The 19,025-nt window shown below is 32.9% G+C and overlaps 1 protein-coding gene across 1 annotated transcript in view; it reads right to left on the minus strand.

Annotated features, from left to right (window-relative positions):
* The window catches only part of LOC133172091 (alpha-2A adrenergic receptor-like), a 40,787-nt gene extending 23,298 nt beyond the window's left edge, over positions 1-17,489 (minus strand). The window contains exon 1 of the mRNA XM_061306898.1: positions 17,178-17,489. The gene's annotated coding sequence lies outside the window, so the exon portion shown is untranslated. The remainder of the gene's footprint in view (positions 1-17,177) is intronic.
* Positions 17,490-19,025: the final 1,536 nt, after the last annotated feature.

Here is a 19,025-nt window from a genome sequence, read left to right on the forward strand (position 1 = left end):
CACCGTGCTCCCGGGGGTCATGATTTGAACAATTTGAATCTACACCACCTGAAGATGCTTCCATATAAATATGACTAATCATGGTCTTTAGCTTAGGTGAGCTAAAAATGTATTACTAGGTATTTTGTCCAATTCCGTGTCAATTACGAAATAATTGTTACTCACGTGAAATGACATTCGAAACATATTTCTAGTATAAGCAACGTCTGCTAGAAATCAAATTCGTTTGCATATTTTCTATACGCATGATGTTATTTTTGTAAAAATTCCTGTGCAATTTTTCCCTGGAGTTTGTTATTATTTTGTACAGCAAAGACTAGAATGATACAATTGCAGCCATCGTCTTATAACAGCTCCATACATTTTCCAGTATTATACTTGGAAGCATACTTTTGCAACCTCTTCTAATCTAAACCAAATGCTTTAAATATTAATTGCAAGCAAGCGTTTTATTTCATGTAAACTGTTCATTTTTTGATGATCTCCAAATAAAATCATGCAAATATGAGTCCCTCATTAAACCCGATCTGAACGTCTTGTCTATTTCATTGTAGTATGAAGATACTGACTCGAGACCTATCTTGATTTGAACCATTAATTGGAAGGTTCTTTACGTCTAAATAACTCAGACATACGAGCGCGAGTAATAACATCTGTACCACTGTGTTCTTCCTTGTATTTTGATTGATTTTTATACCTATTTACCTCTTCTGTGGGCTGATGAAGCTTCAGAATATCTTTTACAGATTTTTTTATGCATACAACGTCAACATTTTCAATGCCTACGAACTCTCAGATACTGTCTTATTTACATTCGGCACTGAATGTTTTAGTGCCAGAGCTCGATGGTTGTAACCCTGACCAAGCACTGAAAAAAAAAAACCGAGTACACTTTCTATGTTTCTTACATCAAAATACTGTGTGTCGCTTAGATTTACTTGTGATGTTGAAAGACAGAAAATAATTGCTTCAGTAATTGCGCAACCAAGCTTATGTTCTTTTCTTCTCAGTGTATTTTGACGATAAATCAACCCCAATTAGCACTGACTTTGAGAGCCCAGTAATTCTGAATTTTACTGTCAACTCCATGTTTCTCAATCTGCTTCTCGCGCCTTGCAGAAATGGTTAGAATGTAAAAGGCACCTTAAACGTATTCACAACGACAGGGTCCAGATGTCAAAGACACGCATAAAAAACAAAACTTAATCAATAAAACAACACAGTATTGGGAAGAAAATGCAGTGGCTAAACATCCGGGCATTTCATCAGAAGCTTCATTGTCAGTTTTCTTTATATCCGGTGTTGAGTGGTGGTTCAATTTTCAATTTACGACAGTAGGAGCAAAGCCTTCAGACCGTTGACTAGCCAGGCCATTCAAGGTCTCTCTCGTGATAAATAAAGTTTTATTGGCGCGAGTTACGACAGTTTGTATAAATCTGCCGGTACAGGACCCGGCTCAATCAAAGATGACGATAAAACACCAACAAAATCAGAGGTGAAATGCTGGAACTTCATTTCTTGCATTTATCTTAATTGCAATATATACAGTAACTGTGTTTTATTAACACTCTACTTCGATGACTGATAATCGATTACAGGAGCGAACGACCAACGGACTTCACGCTGTTTACGGGTGAAATTTCTTTCGAACACAAATTTTACATGTGTTTTTCAGTATGGATAAGACACCTCTTAAGCGGATAAAAGAATTTCATTTGCAATTTGATTTCAGTTTCAAAGCTGATATATTTATTTGAAACCAAGGGAGTTCAATTCAAAATTCACCAACTATTCTATATTTCTGTATATTTTGCTACGTTTTCGACGGAGCCCTGGAGCATCGTATCATTCATAATTTCTTTGTGAATTAAACGAATTAATGCTGAAATGACACACGCTTCTATTTTAATACAACCATCGGTTCACGCAATGAACTTATTAAAGATTGCATAAGAGTTTGGTTTCATTGACCGGTATATCTGTAAGTTTGATTGAAATTTTAATTAACTCAGTGATACCTTTTTAGAATACAAAGCTGTTAGAGTATACCATTTCCTACCAGAAATTCTGTCTTTCTCTGAATAATCTCTGGTGTCGTTTGTCCAAAATTCTTCCTTTTCATAGGAAGTGAGTTGTAATAGTTGCAATTAACTGTTTATTTTTTATAACACCCTAATGAGACAGAGACATAGTCATTGTTTTTTTTTCCAAAAAAGTCATTAAAATTCTCAATAACTGAAAAAGATCCCTTGAGACAGCAGGTAATGTCATAGAAAACCGGGAAAGAATAATTCTGAGTAAATTCACTCAAGGTATGTCACTCGTCAGCTTTTGAGCAAAGTTTGTTCAGAACCTCTAACTTTAAAACTATTAATTACACTTAAATTTTTACAACATATTTGAATTAAACAATGCAAATTATACAACATTCAATTTAAAAACTGTTCACAAAGAAACAAGATTTAAAGGGGGCTAATTCTTGTGGTGGAAGGATATTAAGAAGAAAATTCTTCAAAACTACACTCGTTAAATTTAATACCTTGAAACTTTAGCACTACATGTAAATTTTTTTATTCAGAGAATTTTTTTTTCGCGATTATATGCTAGGAATATTAAATATAGGTTTCAATTAATATTTTTAGAAAACATTTTACACCTTTATTCAACAGACATTGCCAAGAAACGAAGATATATTGAAGAAAGCAAGATAAATTTTACATTATTTTTTTATCTGAAAATCGCATATTTTGACCAATGCCTCAAAATATAGATCACTGGCCCCAAATTTTTCTTTATTTTAAACTACACAATACTTCCAACCGATCAACACTTAAGCTTGATACAAGAAAATAATTAATTGCCTATTTAGATTTCTATTACCCCAAATATAATATTCTTTTAGTTCAAAAAGGTCACACAATACTTTTTATGCATTAATTGGCAGGATTTTTTTTCAATAATAAATATTATTTTAACTATTTTACATACAATTAGATTATATCTATTGCCATGATTATATCTGGTAAATTATGAGAAAGGTTAAAGTGATTAACCGAAAAGTTACAATTTAAGTGCAAAAAAGGTAAAGTTAATTGTACCGTTGCTCAGTAAGATGCACACTGCCCCCCCCCCCCCCCTCCCTGTTTTCTTTGCGATTTTGAGCCATGCTATATGAGTGGTTATCTAAAATATACTTATAAAACAAATCCTTGATATAGCTTGTGTCAGAAGTGAACATACCTAAAGAGAAGTTAATCTTTTACGTCACATATTTATCCTTTTACTCAGTTATTATTGATCATAGGATATTGTTTCTCTATTTCTCATTTTGTGTTCTAACGCCTTGTTATATCATATAAAAAAATCATCTGTGTGCAATTAAAAATATGAAAGACACACGAAGAATGTGTAATAATTTGATTAGGAAGATCTTCCTTTTAATTTTTTTCTTTATTTTATCAAGCACTATTTTTGTGAAAGTCCACGTGACAGACAATCTGAGTTGGTAGTGTAAATATACTTATTTTAGCGGTAACTATATTTTAGTGCTTTAGCGCTGTTACTTGCCTCTAATATATGTTCACGCTAATACATGTAATAATTAAAGCTATAAATATCCTTTAAAAACTAAATTGCGCTAATTTATGATTCTGCTAGTTATTGAAGAGGATGGTTGCGCTAAAGTTTGGGTGTGCTAATTTATGAATGCACTAGTCATTGCGCTAAAGTTTGAGTGTGCTACAATGTAATTTATGAATGCACTAGTCAATTGAAGAGGATGATGGCGCTAAAGTTTGAGCGCGCTAAATGTACGTTTACATAGTAATTTCACAGAAACAAGAAATTAAAATTAGGGTTTTATGAAAATAAATCTAAGTCATACAGGCTTGTGGAACAGTTTTAGAAGAATCTGCGATATGCCATGAGGGAGTACATGTAGTTATCATTAGCTTCACAATCTTGAAAGCAGAATCTAACATATAGGCATCTACTTAGGAAGTCATTGTATATTTTGTGTTATTAAAGGAACTTCTGAAGCTTCAGTTTTTAATGGTACCTATATGATTCTTTTAATGCAGTGTCTTGCAGTGTATATCCACGATATTTATTGTCACAACGTTTGGCGTAAGAAAAGACATTGTCATATATGTTCATGATTGTCATTCTATGGCTGTGTTTGTATTTTCAGCATTGAAATATTTCAGTCATAATCGACAAATCAATCGGCCAGATACACATAAACAGAAAGAAATAGTTTAATTCCAGAGTAAGATTGTGTTCCGGAGATAACGACAAACAGATTACATGACAAATGCCCCAACACCAGTTGTCTCCAGCTTAAAAAGATCGTCTCTAGAAAAGCCCCGACAAATAGTTAGATGTCATGAACCAATTTATAAAATGATAGATGAGACCTGATACCCTTTCTGGTTAACAAAGCACTTACTCTCTTACCCCAACGTAGCCACATCAGAGGCTCTCAGACGTTGGTCAATTATCGCCAATAGATTCCTCCCGTCTGAACCATTGCACGGCATTCAATCGCCTTTTTCTTGTTTTCAAGAGAAGGAAATTATTCATTAGTTTGTATGTTTTTTTTTCTTTAGCGTATCAGACTTCCATTTCTGCTTCAGGAACTTTAACTTTGGACAACAATGTTTCTATTAATACTATGTCTTTGTGCTTTTAAAAACAATAACAAAGGTAGCCCATATATCATCTCAGAGACAGGAAGTGTCTTTTGCCCTTCTCGATTATTTGTGCAATCAAAGTCAATTTCATTTAATTTACAGTAATTTTTTCATCATTTTCGCTGAGATTATAAATTTGAAAAATAAAACAATTCGAAATAACATTACTCAACTTACACGAATGTAAAACCTCAGGCAATGACAACAAAAAACAGGTGTCTCTGAAAAGCACAATACCTTTCGTTTAGGAAACGGGTGTCTCAATTAATGCAAATTTTGTGGAAGCCTAAATTGGATTGCGAATTCAATTGCCTAATTACGAACGTTTTTTCATAAATGTGGCCAATATTGGCCAAATTAAACAAAGAAAAAGCAACATTTTCTCCAATTATTTTTACTCAAATAAAAGAATATAATAAAACCCAAGGCAAGCAAGGCCTGGGAACCAAACAGGAATAAATAAATGTAATTAAATTCAAATAATGCCCTTTGCAATCAATAAAACATGAAGCGGTCGCTAAAGGACATCAAGAGAATTGCGAATGATAATTTAACCAACCGAACGAACGGAATTAAGACCTCAATATCCGTAAAGCTCTATTTGGTGTTACGGAGTATTTTGATTATAAAGGTGCGAGTCTGGAAACATGTAAAAAACACTGCTTCTTCTCGCTTTGCGTTCTGATAGACATTTAGAATACAGCTAATACTGACCGACATATAAATAGTTAATTCATTCCTTGCACTCTATTGTGGGTGGGAAGTGAAGGGACACCACAGATTAAAAGACTATAAACCGTCCCTCCTTTGTAGCGAGTTATCAGAACTTTTAGTATGGTGGATCCCCGTCACGAACCTGGCGATAAATTATTCATCCCGTCCAATTTCTTAGATTTATGATACAGATTCAGAATTTGTAGGAAACAATAGCTCCTATTAAGAAAATAAATAAAGATGCATTAAGATCTTTTATATCCTACTGAAAAGGAATATACGAATGTCATCAGGTTGTGTTGTCTTTTTCCCCGAACTATGTGCGATAATCATAAGACGTTCATAAAACAAAGCTGGTCAGAGTAGAATCATCGGTCTAGTATTAAAAAGACTGATCACGGTGATAACTGGGCGCTATTTTCCTGGAATGGACTTCATGTATTCGGTACTAGATTGCTTTATCAAGCTTTATGATGACATTTTCTGTCCAGTTTCGTGACAAGTAGAAGGACTGATATTAAACAAGTGTAGCAATGACAAGCGAGATCAAAATGGATGATCGCTAAATACGTTGATATCTTGCTTGTCAACTTACTGCCGTTAATTTATAGAATTCTTATAGCATAACTTTTGAACAGCATATTAGCAAATTTGCTTTCTACTACAAGAGTATACACAGAAACCTAACAAAGTGATTTTTGAACATCCCTTTGTGTTGCATGTGGCTTTATCACGTTTTTTTTTTTCAGAATGGCATCAAACATTGAGCTTTATTCAGAAATTAGATCTGGGAATCTGAAGTATGATAGTAAAAACTGGGTTTATTCGATAAAGTTTCGCTTCAGTTCGTATTATTTAATAACTTGAGTAGCGATGAGTGTTTGCTCCCTAGGAGTATTCAGGGAAATTACACGAGCTGTGGGAGGAGATCATGGTCTATATTCTGTGTTTATGCTGTGTTACTTCATCTGTTCAGTTACAGTGAACTGCAAGTCACGCTACGCTGTCCACTTAACCAATGATGCTGACAAGGAAACTTGGCTTTCCTTTGCTTCTAATAGATCAGTGGTCGACAATCTAGCAGTTAGCACTTAGTGGTCCTAAATACAAGTTTACATTGGCTCGTCCTTATCTTTACAACGAGGCATGAAATGTATTTGTACAAATTGTGCATGTTATAGGTTGGCTTACAAGAAGATTCCTGTTTTTGTTCTCAATAACGTTCATATTCTTCCCTTAAATTAATTCGTTTGGATAATATTTGTCAATATCATTTAAGGATTTTATAAATATCTCAAATAAAAAAAAATAGTCGCTAGTAAATTCATTTCAAAGTACATGTAGTCTTTTCTTAATTAAAAAAGAAAAACATTTTCCACGATTACTATTGGTGTTGTTAGATTGTCTTTGATCCTCGAAACACTCGTCTACAGGACTAAGTTTATTATTATGAATTACTGAATGATTGTAACATGTGGGTAGATATTAGCTATTTGGAACAATATTACACATCTTTATTAAAATTTGAAAAATGTCAAACCAATATCTTGCAGTAATGTTTATTTCTGGCCTGCCACTCGATCTTCTACAATGGTAGAGAAATGTGAAGTTGTAAAGCGATTCCTTTTAGTGTGTTAGTTATACAATCATCCTAAAGGTCATAATCTATTACATAATAGGATAACCAACATTTTTTTCCGAAATAAAATTCAATAACATTTGTATTCTAAAGCGAATTTCAAGACTATGACAAGAAATTGAACAAAATTGTTTGTTTTTTTTAATCTTCATTCTCAGTTGTTAAAAGTTCAAATTAGTATTCATAATAAGGTCTTGCATGTTTGTTCAATTAAAATTTGTCGTTTTTGTTTCTCCAAAACCCAAAAAGAAATTTAATATTAAGTATTTATATTAAAACGTCATTTTATGAAACATTTTCAGTTCTTTTTCAGTTTTGAGAAATGAAATGAAACTTTGACATTTCGTTGAACATTGAATGTTGCATTCTTATGTTGATATTTGGTTTCGTTCGATCCGATTAAGGTGTCTTGCAAAACAATCATTCTTAAAAACTAATTTATTCTAAAGAGGAATCAAACCATCCCGCCCTCGAGACGAACACTCTCTCTACTCTAACATTAGTTAGAGAGAAAAAAATCCTTACAGATGAAAAAAAAAATAAAGTAGACTAAAACATGAATCATTTGTTAAAAAGCATGCAAGCATTCCAAAGTGAATTGAAGTTGTCAATGCTTTTGTGATTTACACCAGTTTTGCAAAACACGAAACATTTTTTCTTCTAAGGCATGAGTCGAAAAACATAGTTACGCTGACAATAAAATTGTCCAATAATTTTTCATCACATCTTCCGGTGTATTTAATAATAATCCGAGACAAAACAGGTGTCAACGACAGAAGTGTAAACGTACAACAAATGTTCTCCATGCACGAGTTAAAACTAAGTCTGGCTAAGTAGTTTTTGTCACGTAACGCGCTTGGTAGCTGGGAGAAGCAAAAATGCTGCTGAAAGCAACCTCGTGATACTTGGAATCGCATCACTCAAACACTCCCCGGCATTCTCATTGATAATTTATAAATTTAATTCTGTCAAGAACATTCGACGTTAGTATTACTGTTAATAATGCAATGGTGAAAATACCCAATGACATATCTAATCTCTTGAAATCTATGATACTGCACTTTAATGTAGGAAAAGATTTCAATCAAATTCCTCATCTCGACTTGTTTGATCATGGAAATGGAAACACTGTAAACGTACTTTTTGCACGGGTGCATAATTCCGCGAAAAAGTTCTGTTCAATCTGCGGATAGAAAATTTCGCGGATTTCTTGGATGACCATTATATGTTTTATTTCTTTTTGACACTTTAGGTGAGCTGTAACAAATTTCCGTTTAATATTTATTACCACGTGCATAACGTAAATTAATCCACGCGGAAAAAATATGTTTACAGTATCCGAACACAATTTTTTTTTAATATTTACAATATGTACAGTAGCTTTTTAGGTCTTTCCACCTTTCTGTGGAAAGACCTATTGATATTCTTCTGTTTATTATTAGGTCTTTCCACCTTTCTGTGGAAAGACCTATTGATATTCTTCTGTTTATTATTATTATTATTATTATTATTATTATTATTATTTTTCCACCCCCTGATGTGATTCTATGTTTCAAGATCTATCGAAAAGATTTATAGTCTATAAGAATGTACTCTTTAAAAGATTTTTACAGTTGACCCTGCGTATATGAACTTTGACCCCTCCAAGAGTTATTACCCCTTTCGCAATAAAAGCTTGTTATCGCTACTCCTTCGAAACCGTAAATCGTAGAGCTACGAAATCTTCACCAATGTCTTCGACTAATTGAGGGGACTCTTCAATCTTTTCATTGCGAAAGTATTTGTGGACCCCTTTTATGAGTTATTGCCCCTGAAACTTTTTGAAGTTTACAAATAATATTTTTTTTTCAAAACGATAAGTCGTAGAGACATGAAACCAATTGGATAAGATTCATTGACCTTTGACCTTAAAATATATACAAAGGTCAAAGGTCAAGGTCATTCAAAATATGAGAAATTAAGCTCTTTTTATATCTCTTTTGTCTTTCAACATATACTAAATATCTTTGCATCATTAATATGTCCTCTTAAAACCATTTCAAAGATTTCATACTTGTCCCCTAAGATTTACCCCTTTAAAAGTTATTGCCCCTTTTACTGAAAACCTTGTTATCGCTACTCCTCAGAAACCGTAAACCGTAGAGACACAAAACCTTCACTAATGTCTTAAGGGTCTATAGACACAACTTCAATCTGTTGGGTGCGAAAGTATCCGATGACCCCTTATATGAGTTATCGCCCTTTAACGTCTTTGTGCTTACTATTAAACCTTATAACTTTAAAACTAAAAGTCGTAGAGGCATGGGGTCAAGTGCAATGTGACCCTTGACCTTTGACCTTGAATATTTATTCAAGGTCAAAGGTCAAGGTCATTTCAAAATTTTTAAAATTTTCATTTTTTCCATCTTTCAAGCCATTTCTGGTTTCTCTTGTATAAAAATAAATAGTAGAGAGTTAAATATGGAAAATATATGAAATTTAAAGAAGGTGGAAAGACCTCTAATTGTTCGAGAACAATTAGTCTACTAGTTATTATTATTATTATTATTATTATTATTATTTTTCCACCCCCTGATGTGATTCTATGTTTCAAGATCTATCGAAAAGATTTATAGTCTATAAGAATGTACTCTTTAAAAGATTTTTACAGTTGACCCTGCATATATGAACTTTGACCCCTCCAAGAGTTATTACCCCTTTGGCAATAAAAGCTTGTTATCGCTACTCCTTCGAAACCGTAAACCGTAGAGGTACGAAACCTTCACCAATGTCTTCGACTAATCGAGGGGACTCTTCAATCTTTTCATTGTGAAAGTATTCGTGGACCCCTTTTATGAGTTATTGCCCCTGAAAGTTTTTGAAGTTTACAAATAATATTTTTTTTTCGAAATCATAAGTCGTAGAGACATGAAACCAATTGGATAAGATTCTTTGACCTCAGACCTTGAAATTTATGTCAAGGTCAAAGGTCAAGGTCATTCAAAATATGAGAAATTAAGCTCTTTTTATATCTCTTTTGTCTTTCAATGTATACTAAGTATCTTTGCAACATTAATATGTCCTCTTAAAACTATTTCAAAGATTTCATACTTGTCCCCTAAGATTTACCCCTTTAAGAGTTATTGCCCCTTTTAGTGAAAACCTTGTTATCGCTACTCCTCCGAAACCGTAAACCATAGAGACACAAAACCTTCACTAATGTCTGCAGGGTCGTTAGACACAACTTCAATCTATTCAGTGCGAAAGTATCCGATGACTCCTTATATGAGTTATCGCCCTTTAACGTCTTTGCGCTTACTATTAAACCTTATAACTTTAAAACTAAAAGTTGTAGAAGCATGGGGTCAAGTGCAATGTGACCCTTGACCTTTGACCTTGAATATTTGTTCAAGGTCAAAGGTCAAGGTCATCTCAAAATTTTTAAAATTTTCATTTTTTCTAACTTTCAAGCCATTTATGGATTCTATTTGAATAAAAATTAACTTTAGAGAGTTAAATATGAAAAATATATGAAATTCGAAGAAGGTGGAAAGACCTCTAATTGTTCGAGAACAATTAGTCTACTAGTTGTTTTTGTTTTTTTTTTTAATTTACTTCCCAAAATCTCACTGACTTCCTATATTCATCTGAAATATAATGATTTTGAAATGCTGTCTGTTTTATAGCTTGGTTCATACATTATAATACAGGATCCAATATAAAGAATGGCAGAAATGGAATAATGCATAAACATGTACCAACATACGGGTCACTTTTCTAAAGCAATGGTTATTGGAATGTCAAAGCCAGGGCACGCCAGTAAATGGAACCTTTCATTTTCTTTGTAGTTATAAATAAGTAAAGAGTCATAAACTCAGAAATATACATATCGGTCGCAACTTTTAACACTGTTAGAAAATCTGTTAGTGTTGTCCTGTTTGTAAATGTTTAGTAAACAAAAGAAAGATAGCGATCAGACAAAGTTTGTACGCGCTGTTTATCATAGTGTTTATAAATAAGGATTCGTTTTACTGACATACTAGGTCAGTACGTCAGTAAAATATTACTGCATTCGTTAAATAGTTTTCAATATCAGATAAAAATTGGCCCTTTAAAACGACTTCCTGTTAGCTGGGTTACTAAATCGAAAGTGATTTCTGATCCTTATGTTTGCACCTGCATATATTGATAATGTGATATCCACAAAATTTACATAAAAGCTACATAAACAAGAATCTGTCTCAAAGCTACGTAAACAAGAACTCGATCTGCCTCTCTTCAAATTAATTAAAGAAAAAGGTTTGCATAACTATTGAATGTAAATCTGAGATTAAAAGCATTTTTTTTTTGTTTTCCCTATTACTGTTTGTATTATGCATAAAAGTGACACTGTCGAGTATTTTATGGCTTTGATATTTTACGAATATTCAAACAAAAAAGTAATTGCTTTTTTGAAACAGCATATCAATTAAAAGTGTTTAATAGCGACACAAAAGTGCGATGGGTCTTGCCGCCTCCGATAATTCTAGCTTCATATAAGTCTGTATTGCATGCTTTAATGCTAAACTCACGACCCCAAAAAACTGAAAAGAATTACATCTACTTAAATTACCAAAAACAAAGACACTTTCGAATATAGTCCATCTTAATTATAACTTTATCCTCTTATTTACCTTAGTGCTAATCTTTATTGTAATTTATTTAGAAACTTACAATTTCAAATTCGATGGTAATTTACGCTTTCGCTTGCTTGATATCAAATAATGCAGTTGTGAACACAAGGACAAATCAAAGTACTCATACGGTACTGAAAGATGGGGTCAAAATGATTTTACAAATTTCATGGCTGGTGAAAATTTTTTATAGGGTTTTGATACCTACTAAATTTTTGACTGTAAAAAAAAATATATATCTACATCTTTTTTCATTCGCTCTGTAAAAGATAATTAGTCATCACTAGTTCGTATTGTCCGAATTTCATAGGGTCCGACTTAATATGACATTTTCGGAAGTAAACTATTATCGATGACGCGTACACAGCTTAATATTACGCGGCCGAGTTGTTTGTATACTAGCGTGGTTAAATAAAATGATTTTCACGTTAATACTTTTTTCGAAATGCTTCTTTCATTTGTTTAAGGAAATCTTCGTATTACTCTCTTTATTTTGATTCAGCGTGTTTATATTTTGATCGAAAACAACTTCTGCACTCTTTCCTTTAGCGTAGATTCAATTCATATGTTCTACGCACGGCTTCCGTTTTGAGACCTCAAATGGACAGGTTCACATGACCACGTCTAAAAATGTATATATCACTGTACATTACCATATCTGTAGACTTAAAATATGTTGACTTTTAGTGATACCACAATGCTGCAAAGGTTTTCCAAACAAGGCGTGTTCATGTTTCTGTAGTATTCGATAAGCTTACGGGATCTTTGCTACAATTCTAGTTTTATAAATTATTTGTACAACTTCGAAAAAAGAATATTAATGATATTTTCCTGGAATTTTAGGTGCCAGGCTTTACTTTGCTCAATTCGACTTTAATTTATCTAGTATTATAGATATTTCAACTCTGTTTACACGAAATAACTGATTATGTGCCACCTGTCTGCATGTCAAGAATAAGGATTTAGCTTTAAGACAGGATTAGATAAAAGCTGATTTAAAACTTAAATCTTCATAATATACGAGCTTGGAAATGTGTAGGAAAAATGCGAGGCAGAAACCCGAATCTGCTATCATACATATAAATGACTATAATTATCTCTATATAACAAAATATACGAGTTTTATGTGTGATTCCATGTTCGAATAAGAGGTAAAGTATGGGAAAAGTCTTAGATATATGAAGGCATATCAGAATCGGACACACATTCTGTTTCATCAGTTGTCAGCATTTGCACAATCTTAATCTTAGAAGTTTTATATCAAGTTTACATTATCAGTTTAACCATTATGTAATACTCTCTCTCTCTCTCTCTCTATCAGAACTGGGAGCTCCTAAAGTCAATTGTTATTTTTCTGGGTCATGGAAATATCTATTTTACAAGTTAAAGTAACACTTTAGATTTCGTTCCTTCACGCAAAGCGATGGAGGATAACGATTTGCATGTCGTGATTTTCTTGTGCTTAGTCGAAACCTAGTGGCACTCGCCGTATCTTGGAAGATGAGCCTGACTTTTTACTACATTATATGAAGTCAATTATTCGATCAGTAAAACATAATTCAATCATCTTCTTCTGGTCGGTACTGAACATTGGGGATTTCTAATAGGATCAAGCTAATTTCATCTGACTCCATATTCAGAAGGCACAAAATTGCCACTGGTTTGATATTCCAGGAAAATATCATGTCCTCTTTGACCATATTTCCAGTGTGTTCGCCATCGGCTTGATAATCGTATTGTTTTGACTTCTTTTGAATGCTTTATGCCGTGATTATTCATCAGTCTTGGGGACGTTTTATCCCTGTATTCTTGATTAATAAACTAATTATACTAATTGATAATATGTATAATATTACAGGGTCAAAGAAGGGTGAAAAGAACTCTGTGAAGGCGAAAAATTACAAAGATATCATCCACTTAAGACATTCACCCGCTATAAATATGACATTCCATGTATCACTAGTACGAAGCAGAATAATACAACACAAAGAAGAGAGAGTTTTTATAGCAGAGGTGCATATTTCAGACGATTTGCTAAAAGAATCTCATTCAAGGTAAACAAAAGATGCATATATAAAGACGATTTGCAAAAAAAAAAAATCAAAAATCATGAAAATGGATTCTAAATCTATGTTTATATAAGTAAAATGAAATTAAGTTCGGACACATAAAGTTTATTTTTTTCAAGATTTTTCAATATTCTATTGTGATTTTTTTTTTTAAAAAAAAAAAGTATAGCTTTATAAGGGGAAAAGTGAAAATTTTGAACATCATAAAAATCAACATTTTAAAAAAATATTTAAGAAATTTACTATTTGCATAGTTTATAACTAAAATAAAAGTAGAAATATTAAATCCATATATCCAATTTTTTGTCTGCATTACAAGTGTCCTTCAATGTGGTGTGTGTGTATGTCACACACAGAAGTGTACATACATGTAGAGTATGAAATTTAGTACAAATGAACTGTTCTCAAAAGGACATGGTTTTTTAAGAGACCAACGAAATATTGTAGATCAATATTTTAGATCAAGGGTTATCAGTTTTCAAGAGTTATTAATAATGATCATGTTATTAATTACGACGGGTTTTTTTTTCAACTGCACCCAACTGGGATCTTACCTTAAATTCATGTGGTACGTGCTAATCGAAAATTAAAAATAATGATCACAATTCTCGCGAGATTTAATGAATTAACTTATTTTGATTGGCTGTTAATGTCGACTTAGAACATCTATCTGCGGGAGCCATATCTTGTTCTCGCTCTTTCTCCTGCACTCCTTCAGAGATTTATGATCTGCTACACCGTTGACATGGCCATCAATTCAAGACTAAGAGAGGCTTCTTGAGAAATGTCTATTTTATAATCTTCGAGAAGTCTTAAACAATAATCAGCATCTCTTGATAGACGAGAAAAAACGAAACTTTGAAAATTGAAGCCTTGCAAATACTTGAAACTACAGAAAATACTAGTTCTCATTTAGATCTCTTACAGGAAAATGTTTGCTTTACACATGCCAAAATAGAAACTCTGACATTGATTTTACATTATGTCAACGAGGAATTCAAGAAAATCTAGCTACTGCAATATAACGATAATAATAGGGTTAAGCTAACATCACATTCATTAAGGCCAGTAATTCAATTGTCGATAATATTGATAACATTCATAAAATCAGTTGCTCGTGTAGAATCTTTAGAAAAATCGCCATTTTTAGTCGTATTTTGTGTTTCACTTTTTTTTATATTAAACAATAAACTTACTCAGAGCATAGAAAAATATCAATCTTATAATTCCCGTGTTTCTTCACAATTCATCGTGAACAGCAAGTTTCTTTTTATTTCTAATGCTTCTAAATTTTCATTGATTTCAAAGTGGTGGAGCATGTATTAAGAAATAACAATTATATCTTGATATATTTGTCTTAATACACTTGTATACATTTGCAGATAGACAGGTGCTCGCTTATCTGAAGTCAATATTGACCATCATAAAATAGGTTCTATTCCGTTACAGGATGTTGAATATTTCAAGGATTATGACTTGATGAACCCAAGAAAATATTGATTATCGTTATTAAACTGAAATTGTGGCTCTTCTTTATTCATGTATCTTGTCCAATATTTATTCTACAAAATTTTAGGATGTAAAGTATCGACAAAGAACGGTGCAGTTTTCTTTTAAGGTGACCTATGGTCGAAACATTTATTTGTATTGAACATAGGTTCGAAAAGACATCGAAACAATAATTATCTGAGAGATTTTAAGGTACATTCGGAGATCAAATAACATACGCAGATAGCATCTGTTGAAGGTTTATAACATGTGCTCACCATAAAAAGTGCTGCTGATACGGAGATTTCCAATGCATTATAAACATGTTTGATTCATTGATACCTTCCTTTTAACTAGCTCAACAACTAATGATACTTATTCTACAGAAATTTTCAAAGAAATTTGAATTTTTTTACATACTTGGGATTTTGGATTTTTATTACTGATGATTAGCATCTTTGATTTGTTTGCTTTATCAAAATAATCTAATAAATGAAGATCAAAGTCCTCAAAACTTTTACATTTTATTTAACGTCAGCAGGTGCCCGTTGGAGTTTTTGCTAAGCGATAAAACTAAGCTCAGCGTTTGTGTTATTTGTACGAATAGTTCTGACACATAAGTTTGGGATAAAAGACATCACCCAAGGGGTTAATATTAAATGTGATTCATTCACAGCACTATATTTTCCACTATATTATTAGAAATTATTCGTGTTTTTCAACTTTATTGTTTTTGTGTTGGTCTACCTGAACTGTTAGTTTAGTTTAAGAAGTATTTTATCTATGATATACATAGAAGTATATACAATGAACATGGATTGAACAGCTGGCGAAAGTTGCCTATATTAGTTCTTTCCATGAGAGATCAAGGTACAAACGTAACAATGGTATATATTTGTAGTTTTACAAAGACATGCGTTTTAAACTAATTTTTAAGGAGATTACAGAGTACAAAATAGAAAAAAGAGGGGAAATGAACAATAAAATGAAAAAAAATGACAGGAAGAAAAAAGGGGGTGGACGGGAAAGGGAAAAAAAGGCTGAACTGTTTAAAATATTTTAATGATGATCTTCTTACTTACAACACACAGGGTCATTTTTATTATATTAAGATGCATGTCTCGGGTGTTTTGGACGCAGCAATATTAATAGACATAAAAGACGAGATTCCGTTTTAATAATATCCTTAATTCTAAATCTATCTTTAATTCTATAACATTCGAATAAGTCTTCTAAACAATAAATTATAAAAGCTTTCAAACAGATTCCTTAAGTAAGCTACATCAAATATTTTACGTTTAACCTTACCACCTTCGATAATACCGAGAAGTCGTATTTGGATTATAAAGAGTTTACACGTGTCTCCTTCAATTCTCGCATATGAATCATGACAAGGCTAATTTGTATGGTGTAAGTCGTTTCAAGACCCCACGCAGACTTTTTTTCTGCCGATTTGTTTGTCGTTCAAAAAAGTAATTCCTTCGATTTTTCACAGCCGCAGCATCATTGTAATAAATTTTCATATTGATTGCGATTTTAAAACACCAGATTTCCCTAATGATTTTTTTTTAATTCGAAATTATTTATCAAAGGGTTTGCATTGTGTTATGTTACATGGAATAATTAGTTAGCGCCTCATGTCAATAGTATTCATATATCTCAATGTTTTTTTGTACAAAAGCGATAATTATTAAAAGTTTGATTTACTTATTATAGTGTGATTAAAATAATTTGCCAACAATGATGTGTGGTTTTAATTTGTATAATTATCGACAACTTGTATTTGTTATCGATAAACCAGCTGCACAATACTGCAGATACTTCCTTGCCCTACGATTTAATAATATTTTTTTTTTACTTTCGCAGAGGGGAAATGAACCAAATGAGCAAAAATGACGGTCTATTATACAACATAACTACTCACCTATCCGTCCAAATTCACGCCTGGAACTTTAATCCTAAGAATAATTGAAAAACAACTACTTTCTTTAGTTACGTTTACAGCGTATACACTTCTGTATGGCTATGATCGATCCCAGCAAGCCGAAAACCTCCAATCGGCAAACGTGCACCCTCAATTGCTACTGTAGGGAGGGACTTGCATACTTAAACATATCCCTCACCGCAGCGGCCACTCTGAACCAGTGATATGTTGACGAAGGTGCTGTCAGTCGCAGAATCGACAGGTGTCGCTACTGTCGCGAGTCTTAATCACATGTCACACACACGACGACTGAGCCTGGCAGACAAGCTTCTTATTTCTCGTCCTTATATAAAGCACAAGTTTTCAATTATGAATTGACGCAAATATCTTTTTACGATACAAATTTGAAAACAACATATTGCTTAGAATACTCAGAGTTATTTATAACAGATAATGCCTTTTTACATAAAAACAAAAGCGTTTTTGTGTCGTAAATACAGCGTTATTGGATAACAAAATACAAAGCCTCTGTCTGTTGCGACCTTTGACAATTCATACAGCTGAGCGCCGACAACCTTGGTTGTGGAGTTGTTCATACAGCGTGCTTCCTTACAACTTCCTAGCTACCTGCTACTTTCATGCCGTGTTTATTTACCTTGATGACGTACATATAGGCACGTGTCCATGTACGGTCAAATGATAGTTCCGCTTTCACTATCAATAAAGTGGGACACACACCTTCCCATCTCTTTTCTTTTAAATTTCACACGGAACTACATCAATTAATTCCACCTTTTGAACTTGTGATAAAGTACAGATCGATATTTGGGGTCTAATTAGTGCTTTCTATTTTAATGTTAATTACTCTGCTGTTTTGAAGGCATCGTATTTATTGAACATTTATTAGATTTATATGTCACTCTATATTCTTTGCTCCTTTGAAAGTTAATTCATAGTTTAACACCAGGAAGCAATATGATATAAATACATAGATTTTTAGAATACTGAGCACTATCACGGTTAAAATCAATTATGATACGGTTTGTTAATTTTTAACGCCCTACGCAGATGACTCACAGAGGTAATTCTTTTTTTGGGGGGGGGGGGGGGGTGGGTGGGGGGGTGGGTGGGTATTGATGTGCTTACGTTTGTAAATAGCGACAGTGCAGCACAAAGGAAACGTTTTTCAATTCAAAGCAACAAGTGTTGCATCAATATCGTTAAATAGGAATATATTTATAAATGCAGCAGGGGACACAGTTGAATAGAGTGTTATTCAGAACTATTAGAGCGTCCTATTTCTTAAAATTAATAACTCAAATAAACATGGGCCTTCATTTTGAAAAAAAAATTACTCCTCATACCAATCTCTGAGAGCATAGAGACTGAGTTCTTCTGCTTGGCAGAAGAAATATACATGTACTCTTCAAAAAAAAGAAACGCATAGTAGAATTTTAGTAACACATTGAATATAAAGATTATTTAGTAAAATGATGTATTGACAATAAAGAAATGTGGTTAACAATAGGTCTGCAATCTAAATGTCATAATTACTCAAGAATTTAAAAATCATAGACAGTTCAAGGTCATTAAAGATCAATATCTTGTATGCCCCCCACAGACACAAATGATAGCCTAAAACGGCATCTAATGGAGCAAATGAGTGTAAAAAAATGTATAGGAATACTCTCCCATTGTAAATGTAGAGCTTTGATCAGCTGTTGCAGATTCTGGGGACGCGATTGTCTTTGGCAAATCATGCCAATCCATTTTGTCCCATGCATGCTCAATTGGGTTTAAATCTGGCGATTTAGATGACCATGACAGAAACAGGTTGCTGTAACTTTG

Source organism: Saccostrea echinata, unplaced genomic scaffold, assembly GCF_033153115.1.
Source record: "Saccostrea echinata isolate AGI-Se365-2 ecotype Australia unplaced genomic scaffold, CSIRO_AGI_Sech_v1 ptg000054l, whole genome shotgun sequence".
Classification (NCBI taxonomy): domain Eukaryota; kingdom Metazoa; phylum Mollusca; class Bivalvia; order Ostreida; family Ostreidae; genus Saccostrea; species Saccostrea echinata.